The 9,453-nt window shown below is 41.4% G+C and overlaps 5 protein-coding genes across 9 annotated transcripts in view; 3 read left to right on the top strand and 2 right to left on the bottom strand.

The window, feature by feature from the left end:
* Positions 1-4,655, top strand: part of LOC126556672 (actin nucleation-promoting factor WASL) — a 159,723-nt gene extending 155,068 nt beyond the window's left edge. For both annotated transcript variants that reach the window (XM_050212088.1, XM_050212097.1), the window contains one exon: positions 4,646-4,655. The gene's annotated coding sequence lies outside the window, so the exon portion shown is untranslated. The remainder of the gene's footprint in view (positions 1-4,645) is intronic.
* The window catches only part of LOC126560468 (60S ribosomal protein L10-like), a 277,878-nt gene that overhangs the window by 165,342 nt on the left and 103,083 nt on the right, over positions 1-9,453 (bottom strand). The window lies entirely within an intron of this gene.
* Positions 1-9,453, top strand: part of LOC126561545 (probable 60S ribosomal protein L37-A) — a 450,882-nt gene that overhangs the window by 162,045 nt on the left and 279,384 nt on the right. The window lies entirely within an intron of this gene.
* The window catches only part of LOC126568394 (transcription factor btd), a 147,106-nt gene that overhangs the window by 60,457 nt on the left and 77,196 nt on the right, over positions 1-9,453 (bottom strand). The window lies entirely within an intron of this gene.
* The window catches only part of LOC126558141 (aminoacylase-1A-like), a 220,867-nt gene that overhangs the window by 41,962 nt on the left and 169,452 nt on the right, over positions 1-9,453 (top strand). The gene's annotated exons all lie outside the window — the stretch shown is intronic.

The raw sequence follows: 9,453 nt of genomic DNA on the forward strand, positions 1-9,453 counted from the left end.
GCCAGTAGCTGCGCCGGGAATCGGATTTCTTTAATGAGTGCCATAAAAAATGCTGTGCCTAGACAATAAATCTTATGCCCCGCAACAAAGTTGACCCATCGTGTTGGTGTGATTGGGGTAAATATTGATATGATGAGTGGACGGACAGAACTGTACTTCCAAAAAACATAAAAATTGGTTCGTCCAAAGTACTAAACTGTCGCACAAGATTTACGATTGATGGTTAGGTTGGTTAATCAAACAAGCGGTTGCTTCGAGACGAATAAAACACACTCACAAAACGCACCACGAATACAACATAATGTAAAGTAAAATGTTAATAGCAAATGGGTTCTGCATACACCCCGAGCCACCGTTCCATTTTTACATTTTTCCCTTCACCGGGGCTCATTATTCAATTTTAATCATCAGCTCATCTGCTGCTTCTCGTGCATGAAAAATGTGCATGCTCGACTGTTGTCTGTATGTGTGTGTGTGAAGGGGGTATGGGGGGGGGGGGGGGGGGTATGGTTTTTTATCTTCATTACTATTTTGGGGTAACTGATTGATGATTGAGCACACACATACAGAATTAATTAATGTGTCTTCGTCCGATCCAGAAGGAAAGGTTTTTCCACAATATTTTCCTACCACCTTGTTTTCGGGGTTGGCGGTGAAAGGCGGAGCGATTGCATTATGTTTCGATTCGTATGCAGTTTATAATGCGTCCTCTTGTCTAGGCCAAATGGGCACGCGATTTGTGCTGCCCACACGCGAACCAGAGTGAAAATACTGCGTGCCGTGCCGTGTGTGTCCCGCGCCCATCGGCAAGCACAGCCGTTCATTTGTATTTAAATTTTTGTTTTTTTGCGATACGATTTAATACAATCTCTGCATGCAACAGACTGTTTTTGGGAGGTTGAATGTTTGCTGCCGGTTGGCATAAATCGAAACGAAACAATAGACGGCTTGATGAACAATGTTTCTCGCTCGTTTTTTTTTTTGTGTTGGTCCAATAAAACTGAAAATCGACCAATAAAAGACCGTGTAAATTATCTCCCGCAGCACGCCTTACTGTCACTCGCTGCTGATAAGATATCACGGTGGAAAAGGCAACAAGCAACGAAAGATCAAAGCGCTCGAAGGGGATTTATTTTACAGCTTTACCAATTTTACCACCAACCTTGGGCACGTGCCGGTCGCTGCAGTGGGAGAAATCAGGTTGCCCTTTGTGATGGCGCCACCGTACGCGAGCAGCACGGTTTACAATATCATTTTAATGGTAGCAAACGATCCGAATCAGTTATTTTGTCACCCGGTTTCGGTTTGAAGTTTTCAACGCTTTCCAAATCATTGGTAGAAGCAGGGAAAGCAAACAAAAGAGAGAGAGAGAGAGAGGAAAAAACCTTCCGGGAGGCGCAATTGTACGCCACTGTTTAAATTAGTTGTCCTATTATTTATTGACGCCGGTTGGACGCGTGTCACGTTTTTGGAATTTTTGCGTTCGACAGTTTCGGTGCTGCTCGTATTTGTTTGTCGGGGTGTTTGTTGTTTTTTTTGGTAGCTTCTTGTGCACGTCATCGCTGTTAAGATTATGAGAGCAAGATTGTGTGCTGACATGTGTGCCCAGCAAAAAAAAAAGGGTGATAAAAAGGACTGTCTCATATAAGACGCCTTTTAGGGGTAATAAAACAGCTGTTGATTAACCGACATGTTGAAGATATACGGATTTATTATATAGAAATACGCCATAAAACTACCTGACACATAACTCCTTGTACTTGAAGTCTTTTCAAAAAGCCTAATCTTCTAAAAGATTCCTCGAGAGAAACTCATTGTCCAAAGAAACTCGTTTTTAAAGAACTTTATCTACCAAGAGACTTTCAAGCTGCAGAGGCTTCGATGTTCAACTCTCTTCTACTACAATTGAAGAAGTCTCCTCGTCTATCCACGTTTGTCTACCAAAAAGACTTGGCAATCGGAAGATCTGCAAAGGGATTTCGTATTGGAAGGGGAGAAAATTACCAAATTTCACCTACCTTGAAGTTGTAGAGGCTTCGACGTACTACTCTCTTCTACAAAAATAGTGGGAGTCTCTTCGTCTAAGGGACTGTGTCTGCCAAGATATCTCGTAATCGAAATACCTAGTAAGAGATCTCGTAGTGGAATAAGAGATACCGTCATCTTCATGTACCAAGATACCTCGAAGAGACCTCCTCTTTCAAACTTCACTTACTTTGGCGTTGAAGAGACTTTGATCATTAACTCTCTTCTACTACAATTGAAGAAGTCTCCTCGTTTATCCAGGTTTGTCTACCACAAAGACTTGGCAATCGGAAGATCTGCAAAGGGATTTCGTATTGGAAGGGGAGAAAATTACAAAATTTCACCTATCTTGAAGTTGTAGAGGCTTCGACGTACTACTCTCTTCTACAAAAATAGTGGGAGTTTCTTCGTCTAAGGGACTGTGTCTGCCAAGATATCTCGTAATCGAAATACCTAGTAAGAGATCTCGTAGTGGAATAAGAGATACCGTCATCTTCATGTACCAAGATACCTCGTAGTAAAAGAGACCTCCTCGTTCAAGTTTCACTTACCTTGACGTTAAAGAGGCTTCGACGATTAACTCTCTTCTCCTCAAAATTTCATAAACTGAAGAAATCTCTTCGTGTTATCAGCTTTGTACTCAAAAAATCTTCACCAACGAAAGACCTACTAGGCAATCTCGTATTCCAAGGGTAAATCCCTTTGGAAGGCATCACCATCTAAAAGACCTTGTCGTGCAAAATATAAAACAGCGGTAAGAGGCAGTAAAAGAGTGTAGTTGCAGTCTATTGCGGAACATAATTTTCCGAGAGTAAGAACTTCAATTTCTGCTGTTTGACAAAGCAGTCAAAATAGAGCAGAATGACGGAATAATCGTCTTCAGAAACTTGTTGTGCACGGGAGCTCAGAGGTAGGTTCAGAGCATTTTGCGTCATACGATTCTACATGAATTACATCACAAAAAGTTCACTCGATGTATACTAAGTTCATTTTAGTTGTTTGATACACCGTTCAGATAGTTGATTCATTCGTTTGGAATGGATTGGATTAATTTCCAAAAATTAACATCTTACACGTATTATCGGAAAACTAAATATAATAAAAGTAAATAAAACAAATCATAGCACCGCTCAGGTAACTCAATTGTAAAACTGTACGCCTGCTTGAATTTGAACTATTTCGTCGACTGCGCACATTGCTAAAAAACAAAACTAAAACAACACACCTACACACACAAAAAAAAGCAAGCAAAGCACGCCAACACCAACCACGGAGACAGAGACGGCAACCGGGATGCACGGGCCAGTTCCGCATGGACTACAATCGTGTCATAAATATTTAATGTTTCCGCCTCATTCAGTAGAATCTACATGCTACGTCGCGGTACGTACAGAACCAATGTTGGGTTTGGTGGAAAGCAAAAACCAAAAAGCAAAATTGAAGAGATAATGTAAAAATGTAAAGCAAGGTGCTTGAGTGGGAAAGAGTGCAAGGTTAGCGAGAAGGCTGAGTGTGGTGTGTGGAAAAGCAAATACAGACAAAAAAAAGAACGCATCCAATGGGAATGGCACGTTGAGTTAGACAAATAATTGGTACATTTCCAAAAACAAAGCCATCCACTAACAGAGGAAATGTATTTATTTTGTTCGCCTTGTTGCGATTGGTTGGAAGGTGTGCTTTGTTTTGTGAAGGAATTTTCCGATCAAACATTTAATTTAGTCGAAATGATTTTTTCTTATTAATTAGAATATTTGTTTTACGCCTGATATTAGGCAATAAACTACACGAATGAACACTTGCTAGGCGATCATTTGTAAAATGAATATTAACATGAATACGAATATCAAATAAATTGTATGATGAACGTGGTAAACTGTACTAAATTGTAGAAAATATGATTTTACGCCAAAAAATCAGGAATCACAATACGTTCAAGATGAACATAATAAAGTAAAATGTGGTTCATTCTCATGCTAATTAAATTGTGTGAGAATTTTGCTTCAAACTACCCGTAAATACGCTAAGGATCAAGTCAATAGATAATCTAATCTAGCTGTAGCTTACTAATGGAGACAAATAACATTTCCCACATTAATGTACTCCATAAGCATACTGTCAAGTACACACCACACTGCCTAATCGAATTTCCACTGAGCCTTCTCGCTTCCAAAAGCAACCTCAACCAAAACCAGCCCAAAATTTGCATAATTTCCCAATTTACCACAGATCGCTGATTTTGACGAGCACGCAGTAGAGAAATAAAAAAGGAACTGAATGCCCATGTAATGCCGATGCGCTAGTTCACATTGAAGCCCATTCACTTATCTCCGTTTTTCTTTACTTCAGCTGTAGCCAAGGGAGAGAAAAAAAATCAAAACACAGCTTAAAGGATAACCGGTACCGTTACGCTACGGGTTGGAAGACATTTTCTCCACCAGCACCGAGTTTTAGTCGTGCGTAAATTGGATGGTTTTTCCCTCGCTGATAACTCACCCTGCCTTAACGATCCGTGGTTTATTATTTTTTTTTTGTTGTTGCGGTTTTTGCACAGTGCTCTGGGTTCGGGAAGTCACCGTTCGTCGTGTAGTTAGTGGCATTATTGAATAATCTTCTCAACGAGCCGACACCCTCGGCTCGGGCCCTAATGAAATCAAACACGGCTAGAAGCAGGGCGGGCGGGCGAGTTTCCTTGAGCGAGGGTACCGCTGATTGTTCACAATTGCTCCCTCCGGCCTGTTGGTGGATGGTCCGTGTCAATGTTGCTGCTCGCATTATCTATTACCAGATTTTTCAATCATCAAGCCTGTCCCGGGTGTTTCCTTCTGCTCCTTGTTGTCCATTGTTAGGAGTGTATGTTGCGCGAGCTGAAGGAAAGTCGGTTCACAGGCTACAAGGTGTAGGGGTACCACAAATCCCATGTGGCCAATCGATATGGCGAATAGAAATAAATGGGGGAGTCTAAAATTTGGTGCTCGTTCTTTTCGGAATTTGCATAATCGTGCGAAATGTGTGACTTTAATTTTTCACTTTTGTCCAAATTTTTTTTTTAATGTGTGATGGGGTCGTTTTGTATCGATTTGGATTAGTATATTGTTTTGATTGTGTGTGTGTAGAATATGTGTGTGTCTAAACATGCCTGATCAATTAAGAGGGCCGTTTCGAAATAAATAAGAAATTGTTATGGTAAAAACCTTAGGAAAGTAACATTATTCCACGATCGTTTAGGACAGGGTTACTGCAGGGTTTGAAATTGGACCGATAACTGAATACCAGGTTTCATTCCATAGACTCGAAGAGGAATATTCGAATGCTGCAAGCACATCGTGGAACTTTGCAATCATATAATATAATTGGGTAATTGGCATCGTGACTGGGCAAGTTTGCAATCTGTTATGGTTAAAAGAAACAGTAATTAGAGCAACAAAACTATTAAAGACATTTTTTTTTTTCATTTTGCTGGTTTGACAGAAGAGTACGAACCGCTCCACTACATGATGGCATTTTTTTTTTACTAATTTAAGGTAAGACTCCACTCTATCATTGCAAAGTTGCCCAAGAAGCTTGTAATATTCCACTGTATATTTGAGAAACTTCACTAAGTGATTCAAAAGTTCCATTCCATGGATCGAAGGGTGAATGATCCAAGAATCGAGTGATGACTGAGCATCCTACATGGTATCGATGAGTATAGTATAATCCACTCGATGGACGGCGAAACCTAAGTAGGTCGAAGGAAGAAAAGGTTTTAGCTTTACAGGCTTGAGTTATAAAAAATCGTTTTATTCAAATATTTGTCACAAGCTTCATGTAGCTGTAGCAGTTTCTGATACGAATTGTAAAAAAGTACACAGAGCTACAAACAATTCAGATTTCGATTTTTAAGGACTACCATAGGACTAAGGCTTCTAGTTTAGAATATTTGCTTTTTAGTATTCATGGTAGTAATATTCATTAATAATGTAACATCCACCAAGCATTTCTTTATTTTTACTTGCGGGACGGTTTTTCGAAGTGTCGATGAGCTGTTCACTAGCCGCACAAGCGTGCTTTCTGTCGCGGATGTATCGCTTCGCTTTGCCACACCACAATCTGGAAAACCCTGCCACGGTACCACTAAATAGTACACTAATAAAACTCAACCGGCAAAAGGCCTGTCTTTTGGGCTGGCCAAAGAGAGCAAGAGAGTAGCAGGGAGCAACGCACACGGAACGGCCACGAGCCATCAACTTCAGTGCGGTTCGAAAGCGGCTGATTGATTAATGATTCGAGGTTTCGGTCGTTTGTCCTCGGTGTTATGTGGCCACAATACGCACCCTTTTTTTTTTTTTTTGGTTTGTACTCTGTTTCCCTTTACTTCTCAGCGTTCCAGCCCACCCGTGGGGATGGTTGGTTTTGGCAGAAGAGGGGGGGGGGGGGGGGAGGGTGGATTGGGAGAGATTTTTCGACAACATGAAACCGAAATTGTTTGGTTTTCGGTTGAAGATAATAATGCCGACACGCGCAGAAAGATGCGACCGGGCTAAGATTGAAGCTAATGAAGCCGGGCAAGCCCCGGGTGTGTCGGAGAAGTTGTATGATACACATTTGCGTGTGCGTTGCTTCTCGGCTGTCTCACTTACCCGCCGGGCCACAGCATACAGTCGCGGGGCGAAGGGCACAAAGGGGATGGGAAAGATTTTTATCATTCCACGGATTCATTGACGCTCTAAACCGGCTTGGTCGGTGCAAGTGAAGAAGCGACGGTTGATTATAATGTTGCCGCATTGCACACCACACTGCACTTAATTTATTAGTTTTTGACACGTCGACCAACACCGTCACCGTCGAGCGTTCCGCGGAAAGCACTGTGCGACACGCTGCTATGGGTTTTGGCATGTGTACGGCACGGTAATGTGCTGCCGAAAGGCACTGCGATAAAGAGATGCCGCCGACCGTGCGTTTGTGTGTGTGTGCTTATTTTTTGTGTGACGAGATGTCAAACACGCTGTGCGGGAGCTAAAGGCTTCGGTGAGAATCGCACCAAACGATTGGGACTGTGGAAGGGGGTGTGGAAAATGGGCAACAGCGTTTGAAGATATTACGGTTGAATTTACACGACTTTTGGGATAGACAATGTACTGCGGTACTGTGATCATTTCTTTTGTTTACGTTTGCTCAGTGGCGTGACAGTTCGAAAAGGCTTTTTTTGTCATTTGGGTTTGGTGGGTACTAGGCGAGTGACATAGTGGATAAATTGTACTTGGGGCATTGATTTAAGATTGCACGCAAACTATCGATGTATGGACTTAGGGGTTGAGACCCAAGACTACCAAAGGCTAAGCAGAAGATGATCTCTAGCTTGTTATACTGTTTGGTTGAAAGTCTCAAAACATTTATAAGAATTTTTTATCATTTTAATACTCATCAACGTCAACAATCAAATACAAAATTCAAAATAGTGTGAAAAATCAAACACCTTAAAGATATGCCCCCCCCCCCCCACCCCCTCCCACCAGCATAGGTGGTACAACCATCATTAAATGGGAAGTAACGGACAAAACCAATAAAATCCCCCTTTTTCCTACACTGCTGTCACTCTGTCATGCAATGCTAGAAAACGCTGGAAAAATAAAACATCCAACCAATTACGTTCGCAAAGCGATGCGATGATTCGATTTCACCCGTTTCCCGAGAAGCGAAACGAGACGGTCAAACGAAAACTGATGCTGCTGCGGTTAAAGTAACCGCAGCACAGCGTTAATCAAAGGCAATTAAGGGGGTGGGGTGGGTGGCGAAGTAATTGATTGCGGGTAGCGTCTACCGGGAGGGGCAATTAGCTCATCAACCCGCTCAACCAAGCATTGATTCGTGGGTAAATAATAATAATGCTTCATATACACCCAGCGTTTATAATGGGCACGGTAAGATTGATAGTGGCCGGTCGTTCGTGCATCGATTTATTAAGTATCTTCTTTATGACGCGAGCATATAGATTTCAATACTGTCGGTTAGAGAATCGCCTATTGACATTTAACCAAGGAGAGCAGAGTTCATTTGTACTAAGTAGGTAAGCGTCATACTTAACTGTTAGAAAAGTGATATTGAGCACCATAGAGATGATGTAGATGAGTAATGAAAATATAAAAAAAAAACGACGTCATAACGAGCTGGGTGTCATAAGGTGTATATTTACGATCCATCAATAGTTTTTGCTTTTGCTTGCATGTAATCATTCATTCCGTAAGTCAATTTTGAGTTCATCCTAATTAATTACGGAGAAAAAGGGGAAGGAACGAGGAAACAAGGGACAAAGTACGAGGGGTAAGAGTGGGTGAGGGCAAGGGGGAGGGGGGGTGGGAGGTAATCGTAATAATAATAATGGTAATAAAATAGTTATCTACTAATGATAAAAAAAAACTTACACCGAACGCATCCGTCACAACAAATAGTGCCGGAGGGTGGTTCATTTCCAGTTTTTTTTCTTCTTCTTTCTCGCATAAACCATTTCTGCATGAACACATCTATCGATTCATTTTACCGTTCATTAATCGATAGCGAGAATCTGTGTCAAACTGTAGCGCCTAAACAGGGTTACCGAACGGTTAATAATAGTGCTTTTTTTTAATTTTTACTCGTAAATGTACTTGGATGTGTTTGGATGTCTAAATTTTGAATGTTTACCGTTTACAGTTCAATTACACACATGCACCTTACATGCTAGCTCCTAAGGAAAGACCACTTTCGTTACGATTTCAAACTTTCTGCTAGTGGTTCACTCTGAACCTGTTCATATTTGCACCGTTCGCTCTGTGCTTTCGACTCTGATCACTTTACTGATCGCCCGTTTTGGGTGAAGATGCACAGCACACCTTCACCATCCCGTTCCTAACAAGACTTACGTTAATTAGTGAGATTATAGTTAAATTAGTAACCGATAACTTTCCCCCATGTTTTTTTTTTTTAGTTCACTTTTACCCTCCCCAAGTACAAATGTGGACACGGTGCGTCGGACACGGTTGATTTTTTTTTAATAGTTAATGTGATGTTTTTTTTTTTGTTTGTGTTTAGCAATACAATATAGTAATATCCCTTCGCCAGGCTTAAGTATTACGACACGCATACACGCGTATCAACAGTGTATTCGATACATTGTTCGGCGCCTATCTACGTACCGGGTGTTGGGTTCTACAAACGTAACGATTTATCGCAAGAAGAAAAAAAACCATGCACTAACATCCAGGATGCTGGTGGCCGTAAGGTGGCACAGGCTGTACAGATACTAACGTTACCCTGTCATTGTCATTAGCCCCACTATTACATACACGCGCGCGCGCGTTCATCCAACTAGTTCATCCAGCTAGTGGGTAACATTTGCATTTAGATTCATTTATATGTACTCGCTGTTGATTCATCTTTCGATTCATCTTACAGTTCACCGACGCATCGATC

The sequence above is a fragment of the Anopheles maculipalpis genome, chromosome X (genome assembly GCF_943734695.1).
Source record: "Anopheles maculipalpis chromosome X, idAnoMacuDA_375_x, whole genome shotgun sequence".
NCBI classification, from domain to species: domain Eukaryota; kingdom Metazoa; phylum Arthropoda; class Insecta; order Diptera; family Culicidae; genus Anopheles; species Anopheles maculipalpis.